Source organism: Perissodus microlepis, chromosome 22 (assembly GCF_051167445.1).
Source record: "Perissodus microlepis isolate ML-2025 ecotype Zambia chromosome 22, ASM5116744v1, whole genome shotgun sequence".
NCBI lineage: Eukaryota > Metazoa > Chordata > Actinopteri > Cichliformes > Cichlidae > Perissodus > Perissodus microlepis.
Genome location: NC_140481.1, coordinates 33,805,931 through 33,818,622, shown reverse-complemented (window position 1 = coordinate 33,818,622; position 12,692 = coordinate 33,805,931).

The following is a 12,692-nucleotide window of genomic DNA, read 5'->3' as shown; positions in this document are numbered from 1 at the left end:
AAATCTCAAGAATCCATGGGAGAGAAAGAATAGACCATGCGGATGCAGTTGCCGCACTTGCGACTCTTCCTGGCACCTTATGGTCAGCTGGGTCTACAGATGTGGGCCTGGCAACTTGCTCGCCTGTTTTGTTCCAGCTGAAGTCTGAAACGCCAATTTGGAAACCGCAGTATAGGCAAAAGAGAGCAGCTGAAGAGGGAATTGCAGAAACCATTGAAGGGCTATTGAAAGTAGGGGTGCTTGAGCCCTCTCAATCTTACTGGAACACTCCTATTTTGCCAGTAGAAAAGCACGGGACAGGAAAGTACAGAATGGCACATGACTTAAGAGCCATTAATGCCATTTTACGTACTGACACGGTGCCTGTCCCAAATCCCTACACGGCATTGACGGCATTAACACCAGAACAGAAGTGGTTTACATGTATTGATCTAGCGAATGCATTTTTCTGTCTCCCATTACATGAGTCTCTGAGAGACATTTTTTCATTCACATACAGGGGGCAACAGTATAGATACACACGGTTGCCACAAGGGTTTGCACTCTCCCCGGGCATTTTCAACCAAGTGTTGAAAGAAGCTCTATCGCCATGCCACCTACCAGAGGGGTGTTCACTGGTGCAATATGTTGATGATTTGCTCATTGCGGCTCCGTCTGCTTCGGCCTGTACGGCAGCTTCACTTACCATACTGAAGAGACTCGCTGAGTGCGGTTTCAAAGTGAGTAAAGAAAAGTTGCAGTTGGTCCGACCAGAAGTAACATTTCTGGGCCGTGTCATTGCTCACAAATCAGTGGGATTGCTAAACACCCATCGCGATCAGATTTTGACACATCCAAAACCGCGTACGGTTAAGGAGTTGCTCTCATTCTTAGGTTTAACAGGATACAGCCGTCACTTCATTCCAAATTATGCAGGGAAAACAGCCCTTTTGAGGGATTTGGTGAAAACAGTGGGTGTCCGTAACCTGAAGGCTGAACTGCCATGGACATCGGCCACTGAGTCGGCGTTCATCGCATTAAAACAGGACTTGTCAAGATCGGCTGATCTTGCCATCCCTAATTATGATGAACCCTTCTATCTTGATGTTTCAGAAACACACGGGATAGTTAATGGGGTGTTGTTTCAGAAAAAAGGGGGAGGGAGAGATGTACTCATGTACGTCAGCGTCAGACTGGATCCATTAGAGACAAGGCACCCGGGATGCACACAGCATGCCATTGGGGTGTCAAAGATTATACAAAAGACAGCACATATAGTGAGGGACCATCCGTTGAAGGTGCTGACCACCCACAGTGTGGTGGCATATGTTAACTCACAAGCCTTCACCATGACACCATTGACACAACAGAGAGTGAGTAAAGTTTTAGACGCTCCCAACTTGACCTTCACACACGAAGGAATCAATATGGCAGATTTAATGGGGTCAGGAGAGCCGCACGACTGTGCAAAGAGAGCTGAAGTCGACGAGAAGATAAGAGAAGACTTGAAAGCGGAACCTGTACTGGGAGCTGAAGATTGGTTCACAGATGGATGCTGCTACAGAGATGAGGAAGGATTGAAAGCAGGCTACGCGGTAGTTTGCAGAAAAGGGGCTGAGTTTGAAGTGAAGGAGGCTGAAAGACTTGAAGGGCAGCAGTCAGCCCAAAGAGCAGAAGTAATTGCTCTAAGTCGAGCTCTGAGACTTGCAAAAGGAAAAAGAGTCAACATTTACACGGACTCAGCTTATGCCTTTGGAGCAGCTCACGTGGAGCTGGCCCAATGGAGAAGAGCAGGATTCAGGACAGCAGATAATGCACCAATCTGCCACAAGAAGGAAATGGAGGAACTTGAGCAGGCCTTGGGAGATCCAGAGGAGGTGAGCATTATAAAATGCAAAGGTCACTCCTCAGGGACTGGCATGGTGGCCAGGGGAAATCAGGAAGCTGATCGAGCGGCCAAGGAGGCAGCAGGCTATAAAGCACTACGACAGATGGTGCAAATAACCGCGGAGGAAGAAGTAGGAGTCAACATGCTAGAGGAGGCCAGGAAGGCCCAAGAGGAGGCGGCCCCGGAAGAAAAGGGGGTCTGGAAGAGTCGAGGAGCCTGGGAAGAAGGAGGTCTCTGGCGAGGACCTGACGGACGACCAGTGTTGACGGCCAACCTGGCAAAACAGAAGATTGCCGAAGCGCATGGGCTTGGCCATGTAGGTGTGGCCCAGATGGGAAGACATCTGTGCCATTGGTGGCATCCCTTTTTGAAGGATATGATCAAGGAGAAAGCCAGGACGTGTCTGATCTGTGGGAGGCACAATCCAAAACCAGTAATTAAGCCAGAGGCAGGAAAATTTCCCATCCCAGAGAGACCAGGTGAAGAGATTGTGATCGACTTCACTGACATGATTGATCCAGGGCCAGGAGGAGTTCGATATCTACTGGTAAGTGTAGATGCTCTGACGGGATGGCCCGAAGCGTGGCCAACAAAGAGGGAGGATGCAAAAAGTGTGATTAAGTGTTTAATCAATCATTACATCCCCCGGCATGGTTTTCCTAAGAGAATTAGGTCAGACAATGGGACTCATTTCAAAAACAAAGATTTGGCAGAGGTAGAACAGAAGCTGGGGTTGCAACACAGATTTGGCACTGTATATCATCCCCAGTCGCAGGGGAAAGTAGAAAGAATGAATCTAAACCTGAAAAATAAAATCGCTAAAATTTCTGCTCAGACGGGGCTAAATTGGGTGGCAGCCCTGCCAATTGCATTGATGATAATAAGATGTTGTGTTAATCAATCCACAGGTTTCACACCATATGAGCTGTTGACAGGACGACAGTTTCCAGGTCCTTGGACAACAGTCCCGGCGGAAGAAAGTATAAAAAGTAACAGAAACCATACTGAATGTTGGAAAGAATTAAAAGCTCTTGTGTCTAGTTTCACACAACAGGTTGGAGAGGGGGTGAATGCGGAGGACAGGTCCGTACCCGACGCCAAGGCGGTGTGGCTGAAGGTCATTAAGCGAAAGTGGAGAGATCCAAGGTGGACGGGGCCATTCGAGGTGACGGCTCGAACTACCAGTGCGGTTCGGCTGAAGGGAAAGGGTGAGACCTGGTTCCATTGGTCTCAATGTGCCGTGGCCGATGAGAGCTTACTCGAGATAAGCTCCACCCCAAGTAACACAGGGGGGAACATAGAGGCAGAATAATCCTCTCCCCCTGTGCCGCGGTTCTCCCCAGTAGTCTACCTGGGGAGACGAAGAAAGAAGAGGAGCGTCACATGCCAAGTATTAATTCATTTCAGGCTCCTAATAGGCTAGGGCTCTAGTCTAAAGTATTTTATAGTTTAAAGGAGTCGTAATAGTTTTGTACGATAATCGCATACTTTTATACTCATAACGTTATACTCTTATTACGAAGTTTAAAGTAAAAGTAAAACGAGCCTGGGAACAGTGATCATGAAGTTGTGGGAAAATTGGAAAATAACGGGGATGTTGGGGATAATAAGTATTATAATGTGTTTGTTTGTTTATTGGCAGACAGGTGAATTGCCCAGACGCAGAGGTCTATCCGCTCCAGAGTCCAAACCGATCAAGTCGTCAAGGAAATTCAAGCGCGAGGTTGGCTCAGGTGGGAACGATGGGTGTCTCACAGCCAGTGGGGGAGTTGAGTTTGGGTATGTTAATGGGTCCACGACAGCCTTCACATTCGATTTGTGTGAGGTAATTAGATGCCCAGGAGATGGTAGCAGCTGGAGAACATATGATGTGTGGATTTGTTATCACCCTATGGTATGTTACCCTAAGTCGGTGTGGGGTCCATCAATGGAAGGAGACATTTACACTTATATAACAGATCAGTGGTGTTCTTGGCAGGATGTGGTTGCTTGGACAGGGGTAGGATGGCGGCCAACAGTGCCACAGGCCCTGCAAGGGATAGCCATTCAGAGAGATTATTCTGTTACACAGAACCCTGTCACTCTTTCCCTGGGACCATGGAGCGAACTCCCTGAAGCGGGGTATGACGGGGGTGCGTTTTATCTGGTCATAGGGGTAGATAAAGCAGGGACAGATCCAGTAGGGATAATTCGGGTGAACTTATTCAATCCAAGACCTAAACCGATAGGGAACGACACTGCAATGAATCTCATAGAGCAAATGGACCCCCTAGAGACAGCTACTTACAAGGATTCAGAAGAGACATGGCTTGTTGCCACAGATTACACTAGATTAAAACCCCAAGAGTTAATAGAGCGGGCCACAGGTTTTGGTGATAGGAATCTTTGGTTAGATTGGGTGGCTCAAAATGCTAAAGAGCAGGAAGTGGTTGATTGTGTTGCTTGTGCTACAGCTCGACCTCGTCTGTTCACTGAACCCGCTCCTCTGTATCCAGAGGATGAGTGGGGTTATAGTTGTATGCTGAGATTAACTAGAGAGGCGGTGAACACAGGTAACTGCACCACTTTGTCAGGTTTATATCCGCCAATTGATAAACGTACACAACCAGGTTCATTCACACCTAAACGAGATAATTATACATGTTTTGAGTTCTCTACAGACAGCGTGAGATATACGTTAGGAAGGATTGATCCAAGCTGGTGTCAGAGGACGATCCCAGGTAGGACTACTAATAATGTAAGTGACCCAACCACAATCATAGGCACCTGGGCAAGGGGTGGGCTATATTATTATTGTGGGCAGTACACCCTTTTGGTGCAGGTTCCCCTGGGGAGTGTGGGAACATGTGCTCTGGTGCGCCTAGGTGCACCGTTGATGCTTATAGGAAGTAGAGTAGAAACAGTTTCACAGCAGGACACGGGTGTGTTGACAGCCAGACGTAGGAGAGATACAAGGGGTACGCACAAATATGACCCAAGATGGGACTCGCCAACCTGGATTGACTCAATAGGAGTTCCCAGGGGAGTTCCAGATGAGTATAAGTTAGTTAATCAGATAGCGGCCGGCTTTGAAAGTGTGTTTTTATGGATAACTCCAAATAAAAATGTTGATCGCATTAATTATGTGCATTATAATGTGCTGAGACTCTCTAATCTTACTAGGGACGCAGTGGAAGGCCTTGCGGAACAATTAGGTCCGACGTCTTTGATGGGAGTCCAAAATCGAATGGCTCTGGACATGTTGTTGGCTGAGAAGGGTGGAGTATGTGCAATGTTTGGTGACATGTGCTGCACCTTTATTCCCAACAATACTGCTCCGGACGGAACGGTCACTCGGGCGCTGGAGAATCTGAAAACGTTATCTAGAACCATGCATGAGCAATCAGGTGTGAACACGGGGCTGGGAGACTGGATCACGTCTGTCTTTGGGCAATGGAAGGGTGTGTTTATGTCTGCCATGTTTTCTCTTATAGTTTTTCTAGGTATATTGATGATCGGATGTTGTCTCATTCCTCTGGTAAGGCGAGTGTTGGTAAAACTGGTAAGCAGGGCCCTAGACTCTGGTTCAGCTGGTTCAGCTGGTCCGGGGTATATGATGCCGTTGCGAGAAGCCGCCTGGACGGAGGAGTGAAACAAATTCGGGTAAAGGTTGGCCGATGGCCAAAGAGGAGGAGTGTGGACAAGAGATATTTTATTTTGTATTCTCATGGTGACAATTTATAATCAGGGCTATCATTGATCAATCATTCATCATTGTTGAACCAGTTGACAGAATAATCTCTGAATTATATCTATGGTAATCTGATCAAAATATTAATGTATGCATATTATCATCACTTTAATTAGTCTATTGTTGTTCTCTATTATTCTATCTGCTTAAGCTGTTGCAAATGGTATCCATATCATTGTATTCACACCTCTCGAAGCTGTGGGTCCAGTAGGGCCTTCTACATTCACTTACACACATATTCAGGCCTACACCAACATGCACATAGAGAGTCATGGAAAGTACGCACGTTCACTCCCGCACGTACTAAGAACAGGGAGGTCGTCTCAGGACAATCTCTCGGTTGGACACACAGTCTCACAAAACTGCACAACATATCACACACTTGTTTGTCTCGAAAGTAGTATTGGATGCCTATATAAGGAGAACTTTGGAACTGTTATCATTTCCAGTAAGATCTAGCTGTGACGTCATCAGGGTAATATAAGGATGGGGAGCGGTCTGCTCGTTGAAGATTGTAAGATTGTTGTTGCAAGTTTCTTCCCACACTCTGCGCAAGTGTGTAAATAAAGATCACTATTTTTGGCACCTACCTGGACTCAGTCTGCTTACTTCTCTTGCCCAAATCGAACGAGTTTTCAACAATTCTTGGTGCCGAAACCTGGTTGGGGAAGAGAGGAGCGTGCGGCTTGGAGGTGCCAAAGGGACGGAAGGCCAGCAGCTTATCTGAGTGACACGCCAGGCGAACTAGAAGGTGAGTGCCACCTGTTGATTTTTATCCAAAGGCGCTAAATTGGAAGTTAAAACTAAATTTAATAATATTCACTCAGTATGGGCTTCTGGTGTCTGTCCATAGTGATTTTGGGGTAATTAGTGCTAAAAGCAGAGTTTTCAACAACTCCCCCTCAGAAACCAAATTCCAAGATACCCAAACATGGAAATGTTTGCACACACATGTGATTATGCACAGAGGTCCACCGTACCAGCCAACCTCAGATCTCCACACAAGCACACATGAATGCACATACATTTGCACATACATTTGCACACATCCAGAGATAAACTCCCCAACAGAACCCAAATTCCAAGAAATCCAAACGTGGCAATGTTTGCACACACGTGATTATGCACAGAGGTCCACCCTACCAGCCAACCTCAGATCTCCACGCAGGCACACATGAATGCACATACATTTGCACACATCCACAGATAAACTCCTACAAATCAACCAAATTCCAAGATATCCAGACATGGAAATGTTTGCACACACATGTGATTATGCGCAGAGGTCCACCCTACCAGCCAACCTCAGATCTCCACGCAGGCACACATGAATGCACATACATTTGCACATATTCAGAGATAAACTCTCCCGCTCAGAAACTAAATTCCAAGAAATCCAAACATGGAAATGTTTGCACACATGTGATTATGCGCAGAGGTCCACCATGCCAGCAAATCTCAGATCTCCATGCAGGCACACATGAATGCACATAAATCTGAACACATCCAGATATTAACATACACACACACATGGCCAACTATTATAAATGTGGCCCTCCCCGAGCCTCCGAAAGCCTGTCCAGCCCTCTTGATGGGCTGGCACCGCCCTCAGGCATGTAAAGTAAAGAAAAATGCCCGACCGGGCCGCCTGGCCACGCTTTATATGGGTGGACCTCCCCCAGGCCTCACTGCCCTCCCCTTCTCAGAGAAACCTTCTACAGAATAGTTGGGAAAGACAAAACTTTTGAGTTCTGGATGTCATGGTGAGTCTCCACCTGTTACAGGTCAGTGCAGCCTGGACTGTCTCGAGACAGACCAGACCAGCTGCACCACAGACACTTCAAGCCTCATCTCAGGACAAAAACCAAAAGAACAACATAAAAAAGGAGAGAACTTACCTTAGAAACATGCCGGGTTACAGGAGCACTGCAGAGGTGAGGACAGGCATCTGTTTGAAATAGACAAAACAGTAAGCATAGTCATACAGACACATACACACACACAGGCTCCGAAAGCCTAGCCAGCCCTCATGATGGGGTGGCACTGTCCCAGGCGTGTAAAAGAAAGCAGAAAAAACCCAGACGAGGCCGCCTCGCCACCCTTTATATGGGTGGACCTTCCCCAGGCTCCGAAAGCCTGGCCAGCCCTTGTCATGGGGTGGCCCCGCCCACCAGAATCTGTAATCAGTTACTCTGGAAAGGATCCAGATGTTTCAAAATACTTCTCTGGCAAACATTTCCCTTCTGCAAACATAAATGCTGCAGTTAACGGACTAAAAGTCGTTGCTTTTCACCCCTATTTATGGATTTAAGAATCAAAGGACCAAGTTGGTGGTAAGATTCTAAATATATGTGACGTCATCCTCCCGTAAGCCAATTAGGTTGTCACTAGGGATGGGTATCATTTAGGTTAGGTTAGCAGTGCTTAAACAATGGAAAAAAACACAAACTTTGTCCAAAAACCTCTCATTTTTAGCTGTTTTCCACTTTTTCTTTGGTCATTTTAGCTTTTTTGGCCAAGGTGAAGGGAGTATCTGCCATCAAACAAGAAGACAGCCGCATGTAACTATGACGGTGTTTGCTAGTTCACCTTACATGCATTAATGTAATAACGTGATTAGCCTACTCAACGTAAATTACACACGAACAACATTAAGCTACTCGCCCAGAGAAGAACGGCTGCTGCTGCCATCATCATCCGTCATCATTTCTGCTACACTGGCAGGGCTACAGGCCAGGACTCTCCTCTTCGGGTTCTTGGGGGATGTTGCTAACTCCGGGTCTGATAACAGGCACCACACCCACAGTAGATGTGCTCGGTGTGAGGTCTTGCAGCAAGCTATCAAATATGGTGCATTTCTCGGCTTTTAAAAAAACGCTATGCGTCGCCAGGTTCGTCGTCAGATTCGAGGTGTTACCTCCTTTGCACAGTATCACCTTAAAGTACTTGTTGCAGGCTGCTGAGTTTGCATCTTTCGCTGTGAAGTACAGCCAGACTTTGACCGCTTCGCCTTGGGCATTTTTAATCTGTAGCTCTGCTCTAAAAGAACGTACGTACCTGGACCCGCCTACTATCCTTGCAAAGGTAAAATGATTGGCTAGAATCCAAAGTGTATGACATCTCAGGGGAAAAAAAGCACCGAAATGTGCGCTGCTTTTCGGTCTGGTTACTACCGTTTATGTCAGAACCGGTACCATAATGGCACCGGATACCGGTACCCATCCCTAGTTGTCACATGACATTTGTGGACCCCGGTATTTTTTTAGTCAGACAATTTATCAGTAAAGTTTCAATCTCTGTCATTGCCCCTAGACTAGACCGGCGGCACCACACAGACACAGACACTGCAAACCTCATCTCTGGAGAAAAACCACAAGAACAACATCCAAAAGAAAGAAAACATACCTTAGAAACATGCCGGGTTAGAGGAGACGGCAGCACTGCAGAGGTGAGGACAGGCATCTGTTTGAAATAGACAAAACAGTAAACATAGTCATACAGACTCAGAGACGCTTTCCATCCAATCTGTCTGAGTTTGAATGGGCAAATATTTCAGTCTCTAGATGTGCAAAGCTGGTAGAGACATACTCCAAAAGACCTGCAGGTGTAACTGGAGCAAAATGTGGCTCTATGAAGAGCAGGGGGTGAATAGAAAAGAATGCCACACTTTTCCAAATTTCATTTGCTTAGAATTTTGACAACCATGTATTATTTTCATACCACTTCACAATTATGTGCTACTTTGTGTTAATCTACCATTGAAACTGTCAATAAAAAACATCTTTTGTTTGTGGTTGTAAGGTGACAAAATGTCCAAAAGTTCAAGGACTATGAATGCTTTTTCAAGGGACTGTAATGTCAAATCACCCCCCATGCGCACATCAGTGCACATGCATGTACACATATACAGAGTTACATTATCAAAGAAGCTAAAAAAAACAAGCTCTGCTTTAACTTTTAACTAAAAAAAGACTGCAAACTTTAGGAACAATATGGAATGAGTGATAATGTCATCATTCCATGACTTGAAAAAAGTTGTTTCACCTTAAATCTTTTTTTTCTTTTCTTAATTGCAAAAACTGTAAATTTGGCTCAGGGGGACCTGGAAGCCAGGAGACAATTTATTGACTTTGCCCACAAACAATCTTATGGAGGAAAAGATTTCCAATAAATATTAATAAAGATTTCTATCAGAGCAAAATCTCTCTCTCTTAAGTATTTGCGCCTAACCACGTCCTAACCTAGCAGTCATATACAGATATTAATTAATCCTGCATTTTTCTTGTCAGAGACATTTCTCACCATGAAATTGCCCGATTCAAAACATGAACAGATTCACCGAGTAATCAGAAAAGTTTAGCATGAATCTGGACATTAGATTTAAGCTTGAAGTTTTAACCTTATCAAATATCACTTGGTAGAAGCTCCTTACCGTTTGAAGAAATCTCTTCTCAATCTGCTGTCCTCTTCTGCTTGCATCTTTTTTTCCCATCTCTCACTGACGTTATTCCATGTTAATTATTTTTTCTCCGTGAAAAACACAGCAACTCATCTTATCCCGGGGTGCCAGGAAGTCGAGCTCCGGATCTCAGCAGAAAAGTGCCAGTAAAAGTTGGTACTTTTCAAACTGATTCCAGGTTGATCCAGGTATCTGTTTGAAACAGGTTCTCCTCTGTGACGTGCCAGTCAGAACGAATCTGCGTAACCATGGTTGCAGGGGGACGCTTTGGAGCTCTGCTGCTCAGCAGCAAAATATTTCAGATCAATATGTAAATACTCCAACTCTAAAACCAAGTAAAATAAATATGCTGCATATGTGTCTGTGAAGGTTCTCAGTCATCCAGGTCATCGTAGTCAAAGGAGCTTGCAAAGAAAAGCGTCTGGACTTCTTTAAGTTTACTTGAAGACGTTTCACCTCTCATCCGAGAAGCTTCTTCAGTTCTAAGGTCAAATGGTGGAGAGTCCCAGATATAAACCTAGTGGGAGTATCCCCCCACAGAGGGACAAAAGGACCCCCTGATGATCTTCTAATCGCCTGAGCCAAGGTGTGAAACTGGGTGTGGGTCCCAATCAGCCAGAGTTTCGGGTGTGTTCATTGTGAAACCTGGCCCCACCTTATCATGCGAATTCCTGAGGTCAGATGGCCCAGGATGTGAGTGGGCGTTAAGGCGTCTGGGAAGGGATCTCAAAACTGGATTATAGATGGCAGAGAGTTGGTGTCGTAAACCCCCGCCTCTGTTCAAAGATGGTCGCTCACAGTGGACATAGATGGCTTCTTTCACTCCTCTTTCAAACCATCTGTCCTCTCTGTCCAAAATGTGAACATTGGCATCCTCGAAAGAGTGTCCTTTATCCTTAAGATGCAGATGGACTGCTGAGTCTTGTCCTGTGGAGGTGGCTCTTCTGTGTTGTGCCATGCGCTTGTGAAGTGGCTGTTTGGTCTCTCCAATGTAGAGGTCTGGGCATTCCTCGCTGCACTGTACAGCATACACCACATTTTTAAGTCTGTGTTTTGGCGTTTTGTCTTTCGGGTGAACCAGTTTTTGTCTGAGCGTGTTGCTGGGTCTGAAATGCACCGGGATGTCATGCTTGGAGAAAACTCTCCTAAGTTTTTCTGATACACCGGCTACATAGGGGATGACAATGTTGTTGCGTCTGTCCTTCTTATCCTCCCTCGCTGGTGTCTGGTCTTCTTTTCTGTGCCTCTTTGCTGACTTTCCAGACGCTTTTCTTTGCAAGCTCCTTTGACTACGATGACCTGGATGACTGAGAACCTTCACAGACATATTGCCGTACATTTTGGGAGGAACACCCTTCAACTGGTGCGGGAGTATGAAAGGGAATCAAGGAAACTAGCGGATTATAGGAACCATCTCCGTTTCAACCTAAGATGTAGACAAAGCAGAGTTGTTCCTAAGAGCCTGCGCCTTGGATCCACTGTCAGGGGATACAGAGCAGACTTGATTCTACAGAGAGCACAAAATCACCTTTTAAGTGAAAGGATAAGACAGGTCCATTTCACCATAGATGCCCTCCAGATCAAGATCAGCCAGACCCTGCAGGAACTGGAAATCCTTCTACCCTCTCCAATCTTAGAAGAGGTTTACAAGTTTGTGGACAAGGCTCAGCGGGCCCAACACTCTAAAGGAAAAGAAAGACAACGCAGGAAATTTCACACCTTGCTTTCAAAAACACACACTCCTCATCCTGAACCTACACAACCCAGAGAAGAAAACACACCTGAAGTCAGTCAGGAGAAATGGGTTAAGAACTTTTCAGACAGGATTCTCACTGAACCTGAAAAGAGAGTATTAGCCAAAGGACTCAATTTTGCCATTTCTCCACAACAGTTGCCCATAGTGGACCTCATCACAGCCACAGAATCTGCCATACGGATTAATAAATTATCACAGACAGAAGCAGAGCAAATCAGGATGAAAGTCTCAGCCACGCTCTCCAGTGCCAAAGTCCCTCCATCCAACCTCACAATACAGGAAAAGAAGGCCGTCGCTTCCCTGAGCAAAGACCACAACATCACTGTTTTACCAGCTGATAAGGGAAGATGCACCGTGGTCCTAAACACTACAGATTACCATACAAAGATCACTACTCTCCTCAGTGACAACAATACCTACGAAGCCTTAAAGCGAGACCCCACAAGCAGCTACAAAAAGAAAGTTATAGTTTGCCTTCAAGACTTTGAAAAGGACAAAATTATTGACCGCCTTACATATCACCGCCTTTACCCAGGGGATGCCATACCCTGCATCTACGGACTTCCTAAAATCCACAAGGAAGCTGTCCCACTCAGACCCATAGTCAGTAGCATAAACTCAGCCACTTATAACATTGCTAAACACCTTGCTACCATCCTTGCTCCTCTTGTGGGGAACACCCCACACCACATCAAGAACTCCACCGACTTCACCGACAAGGTCCAGAAACTTACCCTGGATCCAGATGAAACCATGGTGTCCTTTGATGTAGTCTCTCTCTTCACTTGCATACCCACCACGGAGGCCGTGGAGACTGTCAGAAAACGACTACAAGAAGACAGCTCCTTGGAGGACAGGACCAACTTCACACCCGATCAGA